The 22,126-nt window shown below is 41.1% G+C and overlaps 1 pseudogene; it reads right to left on the bottom strand.

Moving 5' to 3' along the window:
• Nucleotides 1–11: 11 nt before the first annotated feature.
• Nucleotides 12–18,924, bottom strand: LOC136387024 (histone-lysine N-methyltransferase PRDM9-like; annotated as a pseudogene).
• Nucleotides 18,925–22,126: the final 3,202 nt, after the last annotated feature.

Raw genomic sequence — 22,126 nt, 5'->3', positions numbered from 1 at the left:
AGCCCGCATGATCAGCCCCGATGTGCCTGTGCGGGAGACAGCGCTGAGGCGGACTGCTGGGCCCACAGGTGCTCACTTGCACGCCTGCGTGTGCTCTTGCGATAGGGTGTCTTAAGAGGCGACACTTGGGCCTGACCTGTGGTGGCGCAAGGGGATAGAAGCATCAACCTGGAATGCTGAGGTTGCCGGTTCGAAAACCTGGGCTCGCCTGGTCAAGGCACATATGGGAGTTGATGCTTCCTGGTCCTCCTCTCTCTCTATCTATCTCTCTCCTCTCTAAAAATGGAATAAATAAAGTCTTTAAAAAAAAAAAGAGGCAACACTTGGGGCCAGCCCTAGGGATGCAGGGACTGGCCAGGCTATGGACTCCAGCCAATTCAGTGACCCCTTTGCTCAAGCCAACGACTTGGGCTTTAAGCCAGCGACTTTTGGGCTCAAGCAGCAATCATGGGGTCATATTTATGACCCGGCACTGAAGCTGGATGAGCTTATTACATTTTATTGTTGTTCAAGCGCTCTCTTGAGTTCCTCTATTCTACTCTCAAGTTTATTGAACATCATTATGACTGTTTGCTTTGAATTCTTTATCTGTTCAATTGCCCATCTCTATTTTATTAGAATATTTCTTGGGAGTTTTTTTCTTGTTCCTTCATTTGGGGTATATTCTTCTGTCTTTCCATTTTCTTTGACTGTCAGTTTTTGTTCCTTTGTATAGAATGAAATAGTCACCTCGTCCAGTCTTGAACATGTTGTCTTTTTACATTGTGTGTTGAACAGTTTCAGCCCACTGGTTGTAGTTGGGGGGAGGTGCATGCAGTGCCTCTCGTGTCACCTGGCTTGAAGGAGTGGGTTCTAAATAGGCTGCCTGGGGTGTGTGAGCCTCCTTGCCTTTTAATCTGGACTGGGATGCCTGGTGTAAAAGGGTCTGTGTGGTGTGTGCTCTGCATGTCCTGTTTTAATTATCTGTTGTCAGAACACAGTGTGCGCTGGGTTACCTGATTGCTTTATTGTATCTCACCCCCCATTAGATCCACCCTTTGTACTGGTGGGATAGCTGGGTGCACACACTGCCTTAATTTGTTCATTCTTCACCTACTCAGTGCTTGGCAGCCCTGTGCACATACACAGCATTGCCCCCCTCACTCCACACTGGACTGCAAGGTTTTGCTAGCTTTGTGCTTTCTTTGAGTAGAGCAGCCCAACCAGTGTGAGCAGCAGCACCCCCATTCTCTGCACTTTCTCTGATCAGGAAGTCCTATGTGCAGACCATAGCCCATTTGCTGGCTCCCCATTTTCCAAGAGGGGTAATTGTAAGGTATTTTTCCCCACCGAGAAGGAAGGAAGAGGGCTCGGAGCCACAAAGTGTGGAATATCAAAAGGTTTTATTGAGTACAGAGCATGCATCCCACCCAGGAAGGTTCCCTGGCCCCAAGGTAAGATGGAGGCCAGGGAAGTTGCAGGGATTAAACCGCATGGGAGATATTTAAAGGGGTCCCTCTAGGGAAGTTGAGCTAATATGACGTGGTGAAATTTCACTGGCTGGCAGACAGTCGCTTTTTTCCAAAGAGTTCCTGCGAAGCCTCTCTTGGTGCACTTGGCTGTGGGTGGTCCCAGCCAAAGTTTGCGGGTCTGAGTTCCCCAAGTGAACATCCCCCATTATCCACCAACCTTACATTCTGACCTTTTGTGTTAAATAGTAAAAAGGGCACCATTTATTCATCTGGCTACTTCCTGCTGAATAGGGGTGTCATGGGGAGGGGGAGATCAGAAAGAGGTGGTTTGGAGGGGTGTCTTTGCAAATGCGATCCTGTAAGGATTTAAAAAAGAGGAGTAATAGGGGGATTTGTAGGGTTCAAACTTTTGGTGAGCTGGAGCTGTATGGAGTCCAGTGTTTCCAACTGCCAGTGGTCCTGTAACGAGGCAACCTTGAGGCAAAACTGCATGTCAGGAGTGGCATAAAAGGGGAAAGGAAGAGGGTCCCATTCATTCCAATAACCGAGACCTGTGAGGGAACTAGAGGTCCAGAGTGTGATGGCAAAACAGAGAAGGTAGCCCCCATGTCCACAAGAAATGAGATGGACTTACCCACTTGTTGCAGCATATCGCCATGTCCTAGGAGTTTGAGCGATGCACCCACCTGGCTGAATTGGCCTTCCCATTTGGGCGGCTTGTCCTCCATGTAGAGGTGCTGAGGAAAAACCTGTTGCCCAAAGGGGCAATCACTCCACCAGTGACCGGGCTGCTTGCAGTCAGGGCAGGGCTCAGTGGGCAGCCATAGGCAGGGACCAATGGTCCTGCTTGCCACAATTAATGTAAGCTGCTGGTGGCTCTTCTGGTCTCAGAATCGCCACAAAGTCGGGGTTTGGAGCATTACCTTCTGCTGCATGCGGGCCTGGCGAACAGCCTTGGCCTGTTTCCACTAGTTGGGACTGTTAAAAACTTTAAATGCCATCTTAACAGGTTCTGGATAGGGGTTTAGGGGATTGAGAATAAAAGGAGGAGGGCTCATGTGGATCACGGCACCCAGATCCTGCAGGAAATGCTGGAGCCAAAGGCAGGACAGGGCCAGAACTTCCTGCAAGAAAATTGGGGTTGGACATCCTGAAAACCAGTGTAAGAGCCAATGCCAGGCTGAGAAAGGCCTGACAGAGGAGGGACTTAAGAACACAGTAAAGGGAGGGGCCCCTGGCCAGCATGGGAGAAGAGATGGCAGTGGTGGATAAGAAACAGGTTTTTGCGAAGGGAGGGGAGGGGGCTCTCAGAGAAGCAATGGGCAGCAGCAGCTCATCCCAGGCTTACTCTATGATTCTGTTTGGACATGTAATTGTAGGTTGATTGGCCGGCAATCTGACCATGTTCCAAACCCTTGCCTGTCGGGAGCCGATCCACTAATGCTAGCTAACTAGGTCACAGCAGGAGAAGATCCACAACTGCTGGTTGACAAAGTCACAGCAAAAGAAGATCGATGGCTACTGGTTGATAGAGTCACCGCAGTGAAGACCAACGGCTGTGGGTTGACAAAGTCACCACAAAGGAAAGGCACAACGATACTTCCCCCTTTAATCTTTTGAATTAATCTGGCCTTATATTCCCCCCTTTTTCTGGGTGTGTGCTATTATTTATGGCACAGGGATAATAGTACCGTGCTTTCCCTGTAGATTTGTAGTAATTTCTTTGGAAATGAGACAGAAGGTGTAAGTTCCACAGAAAAGCCTGTAAGCCCCTTGAACTGGGCTCATAAACATAAGAGGCTGGCCATGATATCCCTCATAAAGGGTTAAGTTTGTAGGAGAATTTCTTCTTATTAATCATGTTAGAAAGAATAAAGTTAGAACTTAACTAGTGTATGAATATAGTAAATGAATCAAGTTTAACTAGACATTAGAATCTTAGGTAAGGTGTAGTGGAAGTGGCCTGTTGCGTGGCCTTGGACAGGAGTGCAGCTGGCAAGTAAAGAATGTTTTGTTAAAAGACTTGTTTTGTCACTGAAGGCAGTTGCTGGGCTTTTCTCAGTAAAACATTCTCATGAGATTTTTGTATTTTCCAAGAATAGGAGAGGAATGTGGTGGGATTTATAGCAGCAATAGCAATTAATACCTTCTGATATTATGTTGCTACTAGCTATCTTGCAGGTGCACTCTATGTATCTTTAAGTAAAAGTTACTCTTAATGCTATGTTAGTTTCTTAAATAGCAAACCTTTTGTAGTCTTATGAAAAAAGAATTAGGACACTACATGAACTCAAGGCTATTTGCCTGAGTAAGCGGTGGTCCTTTGCTAGTCCTTGATAATTTTGTCTGCTATCTCTCTCTGCACCCTTGACTCACAACAACAGTAAAATAGAGTTATTAATTAGTACTAATTTTTAGAAGTTTGTACCAATATTATTATTACTATTCAAGTTATTGTATAACTGTACTTTGAATAACTTACCACCTGACTTGTAGCTTATAGATATGAATTAACTGTTATCTGGAAATATGTAACCATAGTGAAACTAAAACAATGATATATTCAAAATACCATGTGATTGTAACTTAGTGTGTGTGCATAAAAAATAAAGTTAGACCAGCCATTGACAGAGATGCCTGGCAGTAAATGCTAACTAGAGAATAAAGAGAAAGAAAAGAATTCGGCTCTCTCACTCGATTTCTCCGACGCCGTCTCTTCCTGTGGGACCCCTGGATCCCCCCCGGGGCTGGACCCCGGCACTTGCCAGACAAGAAGGTAAGAAATTTTCTTCCTTCCCCTTCCCCAGTTGGCTTATATTTTCCACAAAAATTTGCTCTGGTGAGATGGTTTTCTCTGACATGCCTCAGCTTTTGAGGAGTTGGACTTCAGTCTCAGTAGACTGCTCAGAAAGACTAGGTGCCTAGCCAAACTTCTCCACTCTCTCTCTCTTGGAGCTCCCTGACAGGTGGTGATGACCTCTATCAGGGAAGACTCCCCGCATAGAGATTTTCTTCTCTTGGGACAGTGACAAAAAGTGGGGATGCCCCCTCTTGCTCACCTGTCTTCACTACAGGATCTTCAGATCATGTGTTTTGGGAAAGTGAGAGAAAAATGGTTCCAGTGTTGGAGAGGCACTATGTGAGGCAGAAACGGGAAGAAAACACTATGAGGTGCAGAATTAGATTGTTGATGGTAAAAAAAAAGTAGTCTTTTCTAGGTGAAAATAGAAATATAGTCTGAAGAGATATCTGCATTTTTTAGTTTCTCTTGTTTTCTGCCTTTCTGTTGAGGGAAATGCACTAGGCATGTTGCAGCTCTATCACAGATTTTTCCATTAAATTTTTAATTTTTTACATTGATTTGAGAAAGAGAGAGAAACATAAAATTATTTCTTGGTCACTTCTCTTAGGTGCTGAGACCTGTGACAAAACCCCAAACCTTGGCATATGAGGGGGACACTCCATGCACTGAGCCATCTGTTCAGGGCACCACAGGTTTTTTTTTAAATTATTCTTTCAGTAGATAAAATTATTTTAGAATTCTAATTACCATGTATGTTACAGGTTATTTAAAATTGTATTTTATAAGTGGAAATAGGTTATATAATTTCAAATCTTTAAAGTTTGTTGTCACTTGCTTTATAGTGCAATATGGTCCCTTTTAAATATGTCCTCAGTCTGTGTCACTGCTGTTAGGTCGAGTGCATTTTTGGAATAACACCTTGGTGGCAGTAAGGAGATACAGGGGTGGGTACAGTGCATTATCTGTCAGTGGTTGTATTGCAGGAATCAAGGCAAGAAAATCCACCCAGACAACTTGATGAAGGAAATAGAATTTATTTAGCTTGTGGAGCAGCATGATCCCCAAAGAGGAAACCAAATGTGTGCTCTTTAAAGTTAGATTTCTTACATCTTATATACCTTTTACAGAATACAAATATTCATGCAAGGAGTTTGTGACCCCTTTGTCTAGAGGGACATGTCACTCTCATGACTCCAGGATGGGAGGGTAAATTCAGGTGTAATCAGAAGATAAGTGTTGAAATTTTTAATTAAGGTATGTAAACATGGTTTCTTAAATGCTTTTGAGAAGAAAAAAAGGGGTTTTCAGATAACTTTTATCTTCCTTGCTCTGTGTAGCAAGTGGTCCCAGGCACCTTTTCAGAGAACTATAGAAAGTAGTTAATCTAGAACTGTCTGACTCAGTTACCCATGCAGGCTCCCTTCTCTTGCATTTTTTGTTTTTTTTTCCTCAGTGAAAAGGGGTCCTGCCCCTCCTTCCTCAGTTGATGCACTTACCTGCTTATGTTAAGTAGTTTTTCTCTCTACTGGTTTTTATTTTATTTTTTTGTGGTAATCTGTTGATTCTGAAAGAGGTGTTTTCTATCTTTAAATGAGTTGGATGGAATCCATGGTTATGCCCTGGCCAGGAAGCTTAGTTAGTTAGAGCATCATTCTGATACACCAAAGTTATAGGCTGAATCCTTAGTCAGGGGACATCTAAGAATTAATGAATGCATGAGAACATTGGTACTGTCATATTTAAACTTTAGCCATTCTAACAGATGTGAGTGCCATAATATAGTAGTCTGAATTTGCCATTTTCTAATCATATATCAGTCAGAGCTTATTTTTACAAGGTTAGGTACTTGGTCTTGTTGAAATATGAAACATAAAAACTGAAAGTTTTTAAGTTTATCTGAACCAAAATGACTCCAAATGTTTGGAAGGAAGATCTCCAATCCTGCAGACTGATCGTGTAGCAATTTCTATTTTATTTATTTATTTTTAACATTTATTGTAGAGAGTGGAGAGAGAGAGAGAGAGAGAGAGAGAGAGAGAGAGAGAAGGGGGAAGAGCAGAAAGCATCAACTTTCATATATCCTTGATCTGGAGAGTTTAGTCATTTTATTTATTTATTTTATCTATGTTAGAGTGTGGAGACAGAAAAGCAATTTTTATTTTAGAGAGATGGAGAAAGGGACAGATAGTGACAAACAGAAAGAAAATGAGATAAGAAGCATTAATTCTTTGTTAGAGCACCTTAGTTGTTCATTGATTGCTCTCTTATGTGCCTTGAACAGGAGACTAAAGCAGAACAAGTGACTTTTTGCTCATGACAGCAACACTGAACTTCAAGACAGTGACCATAATGTCATGTCTATGATTCCATGCTCAGGTATGCAACCCTGCACTCAAGCTGGTGAGCCTGTGCTCATGCCAGCAACCTTGGTGTTTTAGACCTGGGTCATTTCCATCCCATTCCAATGCTCTATGCACTGCACCACTGCTTGTTTAGGCACCGTTCCCATTTTATAGATTAAAAAACAGGCACAGAGAAGTTGAGAATCTTGCCTTAGGTCGCAAAGCTGGTGAAGGCAGAGCCGAGATTGAAACCCACTATGGAATGATCTAGAGTCCATGTGGTGTATGCCATAAGATTCTCACTCTGAAGAAACAGTGAGGAGAGAGTGAGGGAGACTAGCTGCCCAGCCTGAGCCAGGGACACAGACATGGACATGCACATATTTCTTTCTGGTTTTCACCAGAGACTACAGAGCTCAGAGAAAACCAGGACAGGAGCCAAGAAAACCCAAGAGAGGAGGGTGGTGAGCCTACTAGGAGAGAAGCCTCCACTTCCCTGGAGTGAAGAAAAGCACTTTCCCTGGTGAGTCTGTCTCAAATCCCTCTCCCTGAGAAGTAACCTATGTAAATTGACTTCAGATTTCTATGTTTTTTAGGGGTTGAGTTTCTGTGCTTGACAGTGTGAGTTCTCCATGGCCCTCTGGGAACTCTTTGCTTACAGTGATGGGGAGGGAAAGAATGAGGTATATGGGCATCATAGTTTTATGAAGATAAGATTTATTAGAACAGGAGGCAAGAGACCATGAGAATATGGTTGTTGACATTTCCATATCACTTGAGGAACTATTTGTCCAGCTCATCTTTTGTCATGAAAGTGAAGAAGTTGTTTAACTAGTTACTTCTATACTAATTACAATCTAATGAGGGTAAGGGGTCAGTAAACTTCCTATGAAGTCCCCTCAGAGCTGGGGTATGACCTGTGTAAGAGCTATGAATGTGGAGACACAATTTATTGCTAATGATTCACTCACTCACCTTGCAAACAAAGGGCTTCTCCCTTGAGTGTGTCCTCTGTTGTCTGAGGAGAGTTGACTTCTGTAAAAAACCTTGCTCTCACTCCCTGCAAACATAGGGCTTCTCCCCTGAGTGTGTTCTCTGGTGTGTGATGAGATGTGATTTTTGTGTAAAGCCTTGCTCACACTCCCTGCAAACATAGTTCTTCTCCCCTGTGTGTGTTCTCTGGGTTTTGACTCTTTTGTAAAGCCTTGCTCACACTCCCTGCAAACGTAGCTCTTCTCCCCTGTGTGTGTTCTCTGGTTTTTGAGGAAATGTGACCCATTATCAAAGCCTTGCTGACAATCTCCATGCTTGATAGTTTCATTTGTTGACATTACTACTCTCATAGAGAGTTTTTCTGTGTCCACTGAATTCCCATTCTGGCCTCTGCTCAGTGCTTTCTGTATCATTCTCTCTTGCTCACTAGAGCTTCCCATGTGTCCTTTGGGAGTTTTGAAAAAGACCCTTGAAATCCTCCTCGGCCTGTTTCTTTTAATCAGATGTTTGTAATTCTCTTTGACCTTTTGACCTTCAGCTTTGCCATCCTCGTGTGTATCAGTATGTTGCTGCTGCTGATTTTCATCCTCTGGGTAGGGATCCTTTGATTGGAGGTGTTTTCTTGTAGATGTTCCTGGGAGAATATCAGAGGGGTGATTGCATCCCACATATTGACTGAGGAATTTCTGACTGTAGAAGGCCAGAGAGAAGGAAGAACATGGGTGTATCTCTGGCTGTGGTTCTGCAGAAAGAGAAAATTTTGGTCAGGACAGATGTTTATAAGGCAGCCTGGGTTATATGTTTTTTTTAGACCTGTCCCACGAGTCATTATTATGAAGTTGACAATGTAATCTCTGTCTCCCACAAAGTGTTTTTTTACAGTCTGTTTTCTCTTTTCATGTTTATGTACTATATCTTCTTTAGAAATTCAAAAAGCCAATATCAAGTGTCCTTTCTATGCATTTCCAGATGAGGGACTGTCCAATAGCATCAGGGGCTGTTTCACTCCTTCTATGGGTGGACCAGTGCTGACATTTCCTATATACATGTAGCTTTTTTAGCACAGTTCTTTATAGACACCACTGACCCCAACTAGAAATTGCTTCCATCATAGTTTCCAACAGATGATAAACTGACAATATGTTTTTCCTCAAGCTTCACATCAAATATTCATACTTGATTTTATTCAGTGTCAGCCCATTTTATATACAATGAAAATTATTTTTCAAAATATTTTCCTAGCCATACTTTTTAAAAATTGATTGCTTTTTGAGGACAAAAAGAGGAGGAGGAAGAAGAAGAATAAGAGGAAGAGGAGAAGAAGAAAAAAAAGACAAAAAAAGAGAAAGACAGGCATTTATTCATTGTTCTACCTAGACATGCAGTCATTGGTCATTCCTTGTATGTGCTCTGACCTGGGATCAACCTTGGAATTACAGGTTGGAGCTCTAACCAACTGAGCTAACCAGCCAGGTCCCCCAATCATACTTCTTACATGCCTGACTTCCATCCCTCTCCAGCTAATCCATAATCCTCTCTCACTTGGAGATAAAGTAATCACTGAGATGATTCCCACTGAACTGTATTCTTTAAAAATTAACAAAGCAAAACTTAAAGAATAAGCCACCTTATAGACCAGAACAGCACCATCATCCCACCTCACTCAGGAAAGGTTCCAGTATCTCAGCTCAGATCACAGCACTGCATTCCAGGCTTCTAGGCATCGATTGGACCTCTGCTCTTACCCTATATGCTAGACAGAGGTGGCCCTCAGAAAACAGGCCCATGCTAGTTTTCCCAGTAGATAGAGTATTGGCCCGGCATGTGGACATCCCAGGTTTGAACTCTGGTCAGGGCACACACAAAAAGCGACTATCTGCTCCTTTTTTCCTCCATCTCCCCCTTCTCTCTTTCTTCCCTTCCCACAGTGAATGGCTTGATTGGTTTGATCATCAGCTTGATAATTCAGTCGGTTCAAGTGTTGACCGCAGGCACTGAGGATAACTCAGTAGTCTGAGCAGGGACCTCAGACTGGGGTTGCTGGGTGAATCCTGGTTGGGCCACATTAAGGAATCTATCTCCCTTCCTCTCACTTAAAAGAATTAAAATTTTTAAATTTGTTCCATTATCATAGAAAATTAAGCTTAGTGCGGTGTTAAAAGGCTATCATGTTCCTTGCTTATTGGTTAATGGCAGTTTTTTATTTCACCTTGTGCCTGAAAAATGGCAGGAGCAGTGAACAAATAGAATCAAAATGGCTTAGGAAATGTTTGGCTTGTCAAGGAATATTTGTCCTAGAAAAACCTGAAGATGGCAGCAAAGTAGGCAAATGCAAAGACTCCCAGCTCACACCACCAAACTGGATTACAAATTAATATAACATCAGTGTGAAAAACCAAATCTGGACGATAAGAACAGCTCTAAAAATAAAAACTAAGGAGCATAGGGTAAGCCACACTGAGCCTGGTAGGAAAAGCTGGGGAGAGGTGAGTCTCCCTTTCTAAAAGGAACAAAGGGATTGTGGGGCTGAGAGCACAGAAAGGTTCTCATTCCAAGGAAAAGAGTAGTAAATATTGCTCACAGCCACTTGACTTGGACCTGGGGATGAGGTGTGTTGAAAGGGTTGGCTTATCTTCCAAAAGGAAAGGGGAAAGAGTGACAGACAGTGACTGGCAGAGGAATGCATGGGAGGACCTGAGAAGCTGACTCATCCAATGCTGGAGTAGGCCGTAGCTGGGGGAGGGGTTTATCCTTCCACATAACACAAAACAAGTGGTTCTGGGTCACCCATCTCAAGATATCTCTCCAGCTCCAATCAACGCAAGAAGACAAAGCTGAAAACAAGAAGTAGGGAGGAGGGGCAGTAACCCAGATCTCCATGGAGATCTGAGATACACCTCCCCTACTGAACCTGAGGAAACACCCTGACCCCAGAGAGAGTAACTGGCAGATCAGGCCTTCAGAGTCTCAGGTTACATCCACCACATTCCTGGATACAGTTTCAAATAATCCCCCTGCTGAGATCAGTAAACAAGACTACCACTGAGATAACTCAGAAGAAAACAAACAAATCAAGACTTCAAAATGACTCGACTAGAAAAGCCAAACATGACAGTGGATTACAAATGACAGCTGATAACAACCCAAGAAGACCTAGGAATAACACAAATAAAAGTTGGAGGCAGACAACACCAAACCTAGACTCAAACAGCCCTACAAACAACACACCCAAACACACAGACATAATGAGAAGACAGAAAAGTGCAATCCAAATAAAACCACAAAAGAAATCTCCAGAAAAGACACTGTGTGATATAGAAATAACCAAACTGCTGGATACATAGTTTAGAATAGTGATTGTTAGGATGCTAGGAATCTTAGAACAACAATAGATGGTCATTACAAACACCTAAAGAAAGAGATAGCAAGTATAAAAAAGGACATTGAAATATTTTTTAAAAATCAGTCAGAGGTGACAAATACATTATCAGAAATAAAGACCACAATAAAAGGAATTAAAAGCAGAATGGATGAAGCTGAGGATCAAATCAGCAAGTTAGAAAACATGATAAGTAAAGGCATGGAAGCAGAGCAGAAAAAAGAGACTCAAAATGTCTGAGGTAACTCTAAGAGAGCTCTGTGATACATGAAGAGAAATAATATCTGCATTATAGGGGTTCATAAAGAAGAAAAGGACATGGGATAGAAACTGTATTCAACAAAGTCATAGCTGAAAATCTCCCTAAATTGATGCAAGAAAAAATTTCACAAGTTCAAGAAGCAGAGAACTCCATTAAAGAAAAACCCAAAAAGACCTACACCAAGACACATCATAATTAAAATATCAAAGCTAAGCGATAAAGAGAAAATATTAAAAGCTGCTAGAGAAAAAAAGACTATAACCTACAAAGGAACCCCCATAAGAATGACATCCAACTTCTCAACAGAAATATTTGAGGCCAGAAGGGAATGGCAAGAAATATTCAAAGTAATGCAGAACAAGAGACTACAACCAAGACTACTTTATCCAACAAGACTATCATTTAAAATTGAAGAAGAAATAAAAAGCTTTCCAGACCAAAAAAGAAAACAAACAAACAAACAAAAAAAAACCTCAAGGAATTCATTACAACCAAACCAGTCCTGCAGGAAATGTTAAGGGGTCTGTTGTAAACAGATCAAATTGGGAAAAGAATATAGCAAAAGGGGAATACAGCTTTAAACAATAAAATGGCAATAAACAACTACATAGCAATAATAACCTTAAATGATTCAATCAAAAGACATAGGATAGCTGCATGGACCCGTACATATGCTGTCTATAAGAGACACACCTTAAAACAAAAGATTCACATAGACTGAAGGTAAAAGGATAAAAAATATATATATTTCATGGAAATGGAAATGAAATAAAAATGGGTTAGCAATACTAATATTTGACAAAATGGACTTTAAAACAAAGACTATAGTAAGAGATGAAGAAATTCACTACATAATGATAAAGGGAGCAATCAAACAGAAAGATATAACCATCATAAATATCTATGCATCTAACATAGAAGCACCTAAGTATATAAAGCAGACTTTCATGGATATAAAGGGCGAGATCAACAGCAATGCTAAAATAGTAGGAGATTTCAATAACCCACTACCATCACTAGATAGATACTCAAGAAAGAAAATTAACAAAGAAACAGCAGACTTAAAGGACACACTAGATCAACTTGATTTAATAGATATCTTTAGAACCTTTCACCATAATGCAGCAGAATATACATTCTTTTCAAGTGCTCATGGTACATTCTCTAAGATAGACCATATGTTAGGACACAAAAGCAGTCTCAACAAATTTAAGAAGATTGAAATCATATCAAGCATTTTCTCTGATCACAATGGCATAAAACTAGAAATCAACCACAACAGAAAAACTAAAAAATACTCAAACACATGGAAACTAAATAGCATGTTATTAGGTAATGAATGGGTTAACAATGAAATCAAAGAAGAAATAAAAAAATTCCTAGAAACAAATGATAATGAGCAAAAAACAACTCAAAATTTATGGGACACAGCAAAAGCAGTCCTGAAAGGGAAGTTCACAGCACTACAGACATTCCTTAAGAAGCTTGCAAAAGCTCAAATAAACAACCTTACCCTTCATCTAAAAGAACTAGAAAAAGAACAGCAAGTAAGGCCCAGAGGTAGTAAAAGGAAGAAAATAATAAAGATCAGAGCAGAAATAAATGACATAGAAGCTACAGAAACAATATAGAGGATCAATGAAACTAATAGCTGGTTCTTTGAAAGGATAAACAAGATCAATGAACCTTTAACAAGACTCACCAAGAAAGGAAGAGAGAAAACTCAAATAAATAAAATTAGAAATGAGAGTGGAGAAATAACAACTGACACAACAGAAATATAAAATATTGTAAGGAAACACTGAAGAACTGTATGCCAAAATATTAAACCACCTAGGTAAAATGGACAAATTCCTTGAAACATATAATCTTCCAAAAATCATTCTAGAAGAATCAGAAAACCTAAAAACACTGATTACAACAAAAGAGATCAAAATAGTTATCAAACAGCTCCAAAAAAACAAAACTCCTGGGCCCGATGGCTTCACTGGTGAATTATACCAAATATTCAAAGAAAAACTAACTCCTATCCTTCTCAAGCTATTTCAAAAAATTCAAAAGGAAGAAACACTTCTAAGTTTTTTTTATGAGGTGAGCATAATTCTGATTCCAAAACCAGGCAAAGACAATACAAAGAAAGAAAATTATACGCCAATAACCCTGATGAATTTAGACGCTAAAATTCTCAACAAAATATTAGCATACCAGATCCAGCAATACTGAAAAAAATCATACATCATGATCAAGTGGGATTTATTCTGGGGAGGCAAGGATGGTACAACATTCTTAAATCAATTAATGTGATTCACCATATTAAAAAAAAAGGAGAAAAACCACATGATAATTTCAATCAATGCAGAAAAAGCATTTGATAAAATCCAGCACCCATTTATGATCAAAACTCTTAGCAAAGTGGGAATACAGGAAACATACCTCAATATGATAAAGGCCATTTCTGACGAACCCACAGCCAACATTATAATTAATGGACAAAAATTAAAAGCAATTCCCCTAAAACAGGAACAAGGCAGCTTTGCCCCCTTTCACCACTCTTATTCAACATAGTGCTGGAAGTCCTAGCTACAGCAATCAGACAAGAAGAAGAAATAAAAGGCATCCAAATTGGAAAAGAAGTAACACTATCATTATTGGCAGATGATATAATACTGTATATAGAAAACCCTAAAGTCTCAGTCAAAAAACGACTGGACATAATAAATGAATTCAGCAAGGTGGCAGGATATAAAATTAATACTCAGAAATCAGAGGCATTTTTATACATGAACAATAAACTGTCATAAAGAGAAAGTAAGGAAACAATCCCCTTCACTATCATAACCAAAAAACTAAAGTACCTAGGAGTAAATTTAACCAAGGAGGTTAAATACTTGTACTCGGAAAATTATAAAACATTGATAAAAGAAATCAAGAAAGACACAAACAAGTGGAAGCATATACTGTGCTCATGGTTAGGAAAAATAAACATCATTAAAATGTCTATATTACCCAAAGCAATTTATAAATTCAATGCAATACCAATTAAAATACCATTGACATACTTTAAAGATATAGAACACATATTCCAAAAATTTATATGGAACCAGAAAAGAACACAAATAGCCTCAGCAATCTTGAAAAAGAAGAATAAAGTGGGAGGCATCACACTTTTTGATATCAAGTTATACTACAAGGCCATTGTACCCAAAACAGCTTGATAGTGGCATAAGAACAGCCATATAGATCAATGGAAGTGAACAGAGAACTCAAAAATAAACCCATATTTTTATGGACAATTGATATTTGACAAAGGAGGTAAGAGCATACAGTGGAGTAAAGACAGTCTCTTTAACAAATGGTATTGGGAAAACTGGACAGCTACCTCTAAAAAAATGAAACTAGACCACCAACTTACACCATTCACAAAAATAAACTCAAAATGAATAAAGGACTTAAATGTAAATTGTGAAACCATAAGTATCCTAGAAGAAAACTTAGGCAGTAAGCTCACCAACATTTATCGTAGCAATATCTTTGCTGATTTATCTCCACAGGCAAATAAATTAAAAGACAGGATGAACAAATAGGACTATATCAAACTAAAATGCTTTTGCACAGCTAAAGACAATATGAACAGAATAAAAAGACAAACCACACAATGGGAGAACATATTCAACAATACATCTGATAAGGGATTAATAACCAAAATTTATAAACAACTTGTAAAACTCAACACCAGAAAGACAAACATTATCCAATCAAAAAATGGGCACAAGAAATAAATATACACTTTTCCAAAGAGGACATACAGATGGCCAATAGACAAATAAAAGAAATGTTCAACATCACTAATCATTAAAGAAATGCAAATTAAAACCACAATGAGATACCACTTCACAGCAGTCAGAATGGCGCTCATTAACAAAACAACACACGATAGCCTGACCTGTGGTGGTGGAGTGGATAAAGTGTCAACCTGGAAATGCTGAGGTCGCCGGTTCGAAACCCTGGGCTTGCCTGGTCAAGGCACATATGGGAGTTGATGCTTCCAGCTCCTCCCCCCTTCTCTCTCTCTGTCTCTCTTCTCTCTCTCTCTCTGTCTCTCCCTCTCCTCTCTAAAATGAATAAATAAAATTAAAAACAAAACAAAAACAACACATGATATGTGCTGGCAAAGATATGGAGAAAGGGGTACCCTCCTGCACTGCTGGTGGGAATGCAGACTGGTGCAACCACTGTGGAAAAAAACAGTATGGAGATTCCTTAAAAAATTAGAAATGGAACTGCCCTTTGACCTAGCCATCCCACTTATAAGAATATATCCCAAGGACACCATATCACCGACTGAAAAAAAAAATGCACCCCCACGTTTATGGCAGCATTGTTCAGAATATCAAAGATCTGGAAACAGCCCAAGTGTCCATCAGTGTACGAGTGGATTAAAAAGCAGTGGTACATATATACAATGGAATACTATGGGGCTATGAAAAAGAAGGAAATATTACCTTTTGCAACAATATGGAGGGACCTGGAAACTATTTTGTTGAGTGAAATAAGCCAGGCAGAGAAAGAAAAATATCATATGACATCACTCATTTGAGGAATCCAAAGAATAATGAGAACTGAGGAACAGAATTGAGACAGAGGAGAGATCAAAGGGACCAGAGAAAAAGAGGACAGAGGGAAAGGGGATGATAGGATGGAATAAACCTGAAGAAAAGAGGGGAGGGTACTGTAGGGAGGGGGGGAAGGAGATGTTGAGGGGAATGGGGAAAGGGGAGATGCATTCGAGGTCACCCTAGAATCTATGTAAACACAATTAATTAAAATAAAAAGAAGAAAAAAATTTAAAAAACTAAATAAATTTTAAAATTTCTCCTAAGTATCAAAGGCGTATGAAAGGAATCCTTAATTTCTGAACCATCTGATTCAAAATCTTACTGACTTTAGAGTATATCATGAACATTTCTAAGGCGAGTTCTCTTTTTTCTTTCCATTTTGAAGAATGGTTGTGCCCACCTCTAGCTGCTGAGAGCTCTCTCTTCTGCTTGCTTCCATAGTTGATGCCCAGCTTCTGGCCATACTTGTCACCATACCAGACTAGCAGCTCACAGTCTGTCTTGATGAGCTGGCAGGTTCGATAGAAAATCTGCCTGTGATACTGAAAGGCCACCAGGGTCTGCTCTTCATCATCCCGGGCACAGTTCACATACCTAAGATTGAGGCAGGTGAGAGAAAAGAAACCCACAGATGATGAGTTTCTACTACCTCTCAGATCCATGTCCAGCTCTGAACCTGACACTCGGGCTCTGATGTCACCCACTCTCACAGTGCTCCCAGAGAACCTTCTGTTCAATGTCTGAGCCTGTCACAATGCAATACTACTTTCTATCTTCAGGTCCTGCTTACGGTGCTCATCCTGCCTAATACCATTTTCCAAAGCCAATTTTAGATGTAACCTCCACCCTGATTGGCCATAAAACCCAGTGACCTCTAACTTCTCTAAACTAACTTAGGTCCTGTTTATATCACAGAACTTGATACTTGATGTAAGACTCTGTGTCTAGATTAGTTCACATCATTCAATACTCAGTCTAAGTTCATTTTTTTTGAGAGGCCTTTCTCATTTCTTCTCACATTTTATTTAGGTAGTGCTTGATGCCTCACCCAGGTTTCCAAAAACACCTGGAGGTCCCCCTGCCCCACCAAAGTGAGAAATGGGGAGGCAGACAAATTCCTGCATGCACCCAATGAGGATCTACCTGGAATGTCCACCAGGGGGAGATACTCAGCCTATCTCAGCATTGTGCAGCTGCAACTGAAGCCATTCTAGCACCTGAGGCAGAGGCCATTGAGCCATCCTCAGTGCTCAGCCCAACATTGCTCCAATATAATATAGCCTTGGCTGCAGGAAGGGAAGAGAAAGATAGAGATGAAGGAGAAGAGGAAGGGTAGAGAAGCAGATGAGCACTTCCTTGGGCCCTGGCTGGGAATCAAACCCTGGACTTCCATGATCAGGCTGATGCTCTACCGCTGAGCCAACTGATCAGAACTTGGAGGTCTCTTTATCTTAGCAAAATCATTCAGAACAATAATAGCTTATTCACATTCTGTAGACTTTGGTAAAAGAGCCCCTAGGAAAGTGGCAAATGATTATTGCTCTGCAGGCTTCAGAACTAAGTTCTAGTTAGAAGTGAGGCTGGGATAATTTGCTGCCCTCACAGGTTTAGGCTATCCTTGGTTTAGGTGTCCTGGCACTGTGCACTTCTCAAAAAATAGGAAAATTAGAGTTAAACATTTTTAAAATCAATTGTTTTACTCTGTCTGCAATTCGTCCTCCATAAGAAGATGGGTTATATAATCTGTTTTAATAATGAATACCTTCCTCTAACATGGAATATATACTATAGTTAGGGCTTGCTTAGATAATGTTCATTAAATCAATTAAAGTGTAATCCAAGCCCTCAAAATTTTTTTCAGTGCCTAAATTTTGTCTAGCATAGAGATTTATATTTTGAGGACATAAGCTATATTTTTATCTTCTTTTTTCCTCTATATACTTCTTGCTTTAAAAGAGTACTGAATGGAGAAAAAAGAGAAACAGAAGATTGAGGGATACCAGTGAGGGAGGCATGATGAGAAAGAAAGCTGTATGGGCCTGAGAGGGATGAGTGTTTTCGTGACTCCCAGAAAATTCTTGGCCTTACCTCATCCAGTTGGCCCAGGATTCATCCTTCCCATCCACATACTCATGGCAGTTTCTCCCTTTAGTGATCTGCATTTCAGGAAGAAAAAATAAAGGCTTTTGTTGGATGATGAGTTAATAAAATTATTTTACTCTACTGTCAACAAAGCTCTTTCAGCTTGCATGCATTGCCACTAGTGACCACATGATACTTTCTTTACTCATTACATCTGAGTTGACCTGTCCACTTAGGGCTGGAAGGAGGCATTCCTTTGTGTCTGTACCACATTGCTCCCACTTAACCTGTGATCCTCAACAGGAGCTCCATGGTCTGCAAAGCCTACTCAGTACCCAGAGCTAACCATATTGTCTCCATCCATGTCCTAGTATGTAGAAAGACAGGTCCCACCAAGCCATGGCAGGGATGTGGGAAGTCACAAGACAGGAAGAGGTAAATACTTCTCACAAGCCAGGAGTATCTGTTGTTGCCTGCCTCTTCATCTTCTGTGATCTGGCCCTTATAAGGGCCAAAGTGCAGACCCACTGGCAGAGCAGATGCCTCATTCCACACTCCAAGACCAGCTTCAGCAATGCCCGATGGTCTGATTCTCAACCCAGGGGCAGAGTGAGGGCTGCGTGGTTCAGATGCTCCTTATCCACTGCACTGTCTTTTACAAATGTAGGAGGCCCATGCATATCACAACTGTCAATGAAGAAGTTCTGACAGTTCTCACTATCTGGGGGTGAGAGCAACAGGGATTAGGGAAGGTATAGTACATGTTCCTGGACATACAGAACTTCAGAGAGAGTGCAGGCACTCACATCATTGAGCCTCAATTCTGTAGTTCAGATGCATAGGGGAACAGAATTCTCTAATGACCAAATGACCAGATGAAATTATTGTATGAACAGATAATATGCATTGTGAGGGTCACTTACAGAGGTAGTCATCGTCCTGGGGCTCGCTGACCTCTTGGTACACTTGGCCTTTTCTTTCTTGTAGGCTATACATCTTTACTTCAGTCTCCTTTCTCCTGAGTTCTAAGTTAAAGAAGAGTGAGTTTGGTGGAGTCTGGAGTGTTAGTCCCTACTTTGTCAAAAAACACATAATGTCCTCCCATCAAATTATCATTCATTCTTCTTTATACTCTTGTATATTCTTTTGTCAACTATTGGCTCAGAACTTCTCTATAATAGTAAGCCTCTACACTGACTACAGATGGTCAATTCAAAATTTGTTTCTAGATCTTCCCATTATGAGGTTTAATTTCCCAACTTTTAGTTATTCATAAAATATATATTTAGGGCAGAGTATATGTAAGTTATTGAGGAAAGGCCTAGTATACAACACCAACATGGTATGGTCTTTAGTATCAGGGGTGTATTTATTGGACAACATGAAAATGTCAGTTTTTTTATATTGAATTTTTGCCCTAGACTGTGGCTCAGTGGATAGAGTGTTTGCCCATTGTATGTCCTGGGTGTGATTACAGTCATAGTACATAAGAGAAGCAACCATATGCTTCTCCACCCCTCCCTTTCCCAGTTCTCTCCTTCTTTCTTTTCTGCAGCCAGCAGTTAAATTGGTTCTAGCATTGGCCCTGGGCACTGAGAAAGCTCGGTTGGCTGGAGCACATCATTCTGAGGTGCTAAAAACCAGCTCAGTATTCAGAAATTGGGGTTACCAGGTAGATCCTTGTAAGAGTGCATATGAGAGTCAGCCTCACTATCTTCCGTCATCTTACCTAAAATATAAACAAATACATATGCAAATAAATAAATTGAATTCAACACTTTCAAAAAATATATGCATGTATCTTTACCTTACACATTAGTATTCAAGAGCTCAGAGAATTTGTAAGATTTGCCCAAATCTCCAGTGTTAAATTCACTCTGAATTTAGTAGAGTTTAAATCCAGGCCTATCCAAAGTCTATCCCACATACCTAGGCCATACTTATTAGCCTTTCTAGAGGACTCAGAGGAACTGAAATCTACAAATGGTTTTCTCTTACCCAATTTTTAACTAGAGTGTTTTCCAGACACATTGAAGAGATGGCTGACACAGGGCCTGATACAATGGTCCCTGGCTTACAACCCCAGCTGCCTTAATCACCACGTTTAATCCTTTCCCATGTGCAATGTGGCCAGCACTGCCCAGACAGCCTTGTTCTGAAGCACTGCTCATCGGCCAGACCTTCCTCCTCCTCTTGTGATGACAAGTGCTCTGAATGAGTTATTTCTTATGTGCTAATTTTATACTTCTATACCATCCCTGCTCATTAACACATCTATAAATATGTGTAATTATTTACACATGGAAGCAGTGTAGCAAATCGCCCCTTACTGCACAATGCACTGTTTGCATCGCGTTTGTTTGCTAAATGCAAGCTCTGTCCCTTGTTAGCTGTTGAGACACTGGGACCTGACCATTGTCAGTTTCAAAAGGGCAGCGCCATGCCTGTGGCCCCTCACCTTGTTGCCTCCTAGTCCATTTTTCATGTGAGATCTCAGTGTCCACCGCCAGGGTTTTGGTGTCCTGCAAGCGGTAAACCATAAAAGTGGTTAGAGGGGCTCTGAAGCCTGGGGAGAAACAAAATCCTGGTCCCCGAAGCAAATTGCTTGAAGGAGCAGCCCCCACTCAGGTGGGCCTGCTGCCCACAGTTCCTACATCCTGGTTTCCGTGCCCCGTCACCTGAGTGCAGCAGCGCGTTCTGGTTCTTCTCCACGTTGGGGCAACGCACCTTCTCCTGGTCACGCAAGGCAGCCACCCCTCCAGGAGAAGTAGACGCGTATGTCCCTGAAGGCTTCAGGGTCCTAGGGGGAGACATGGCCACGTGACTTTGTGCAGCAGCCAGCAGAAACTGCCGCTCGCCCTGCTTGGTCTGTTAAGCCTAATCTGGAGAGACTCAAAACATTGAAGACATGAACAAAATCCGTCAACTCCACACCAAAGCTTTATAGTCTAGTTTAGCCAAGCAGCGGCAACTTTGAAAGAAATCTGAGGGAGAGCGCTGGCCCTTTGTTTTACCTAGTTTTTATAGTTTTGCAAGCAGGAAGTACAGAAGCAATAATTGCAATTAGGTGCCCTTTACCACTAGTGGTTATAGTCGTATGTCCTTTAACATGATAGGACCATGTTCAATTTGCAAGGTATACATCATTTTGGAGAAAACAAAATTTATAAGTCAACACAATGATAGAAAGATGTCTCTTTACATATTAAAAGACATTACTCAGTGTTGGGGTTACAGGGTGGGGGGAGGAGAGGGAGGAGGTTGGGGTTGGGGGAGGGGAGGGGCACAAAGATCATGGCTTTTCAGCATTTGCCATATTCCCCCTTTAATCTATAGACAGACAGCAAATATTTACTTATGGTGTTTCCACTATAAAGACTGCTGTCTTAGGGACAAATGCTGATGAACTATTTCAGCAGTTCCTTCTTCTTCAAAGACTTATATGTCAACATAGAGCTCCATGTTTTATAGGACATACTCAAGCTCACTCCATGCTCCCTGGAGCTTTAACACAAAGGAATGCCCCCCCTTTTTTTTACTCTTTTCTTTTTTTTTTTTACTCTTTTCTTTTTTTGTTTGTTTTTTGTTGTATTTTTTCTTTTATTTATTTATTTTTTGTATTTTTCTGAAGATGGAAATGGGGAGGCAGTCAGACAGACTCCTGCATGTGCCTGACCGGGATCCACCTGGCATGCCTACCAGGGGGGAATGCTCTGCCCATCTGGGGTGTTGCTCTGTTGCAACCAGAGCCATTCTAACAACTGAGGCAGAGGCCATGGGGCCATCCTTAGTGCCCAGGGTGGCTTTGCTCCAGTGGAGCCTTGGCTGTGGGAGGGGAGGAGAGAGATGGAGAGGAGGGAGAAGAGGAGGGGTGGAGAAGTAGATGGGCGCTTCTCTTGTGTGCTCTGGCCCAGGAATCCTGCACATAAGGCCAATGCTCTACCACTGAGCCAACCGGCCAGGGCCTAGGAATGCCCTTGTTGATCAAGCTACCCAAAAGAAAATTATATGGAGCAACCATGACAGACTGAGCAAGTCAGTCTCATACTATTTGTCACCAGAACGCTGCAGCCCGGTGTAAACAGTTTCAACTTTCTCGGGAAGCAGCACGGCAGATTGGGAAGTCCTGTCCAAGGGGTCCTATACTGCCCCCTCATTTGGAGTTAACCCTCAAGGACCCCTACCAGGACAACTTCAG

Source organism: Saccopteryx leptura, unplaced genomic scaffold, assembly GCF_036850995.1.
Source record: "Saccopteryx leptura isolate mSacLep1 unplaced genomic scaffold, mSacLep1_pri_phased_curated manual_scaffold_48, whole genome shotgun sequence".
NCBI lineage: Eukaryota > Metazoa > Chordata > Mammalia > Chiroptera > Emballonuridae > Saccopteryx > Saccopteryx leptura.
This window is presented reverse-complemented; position numbering and strand designations above follow the sequence as displayed.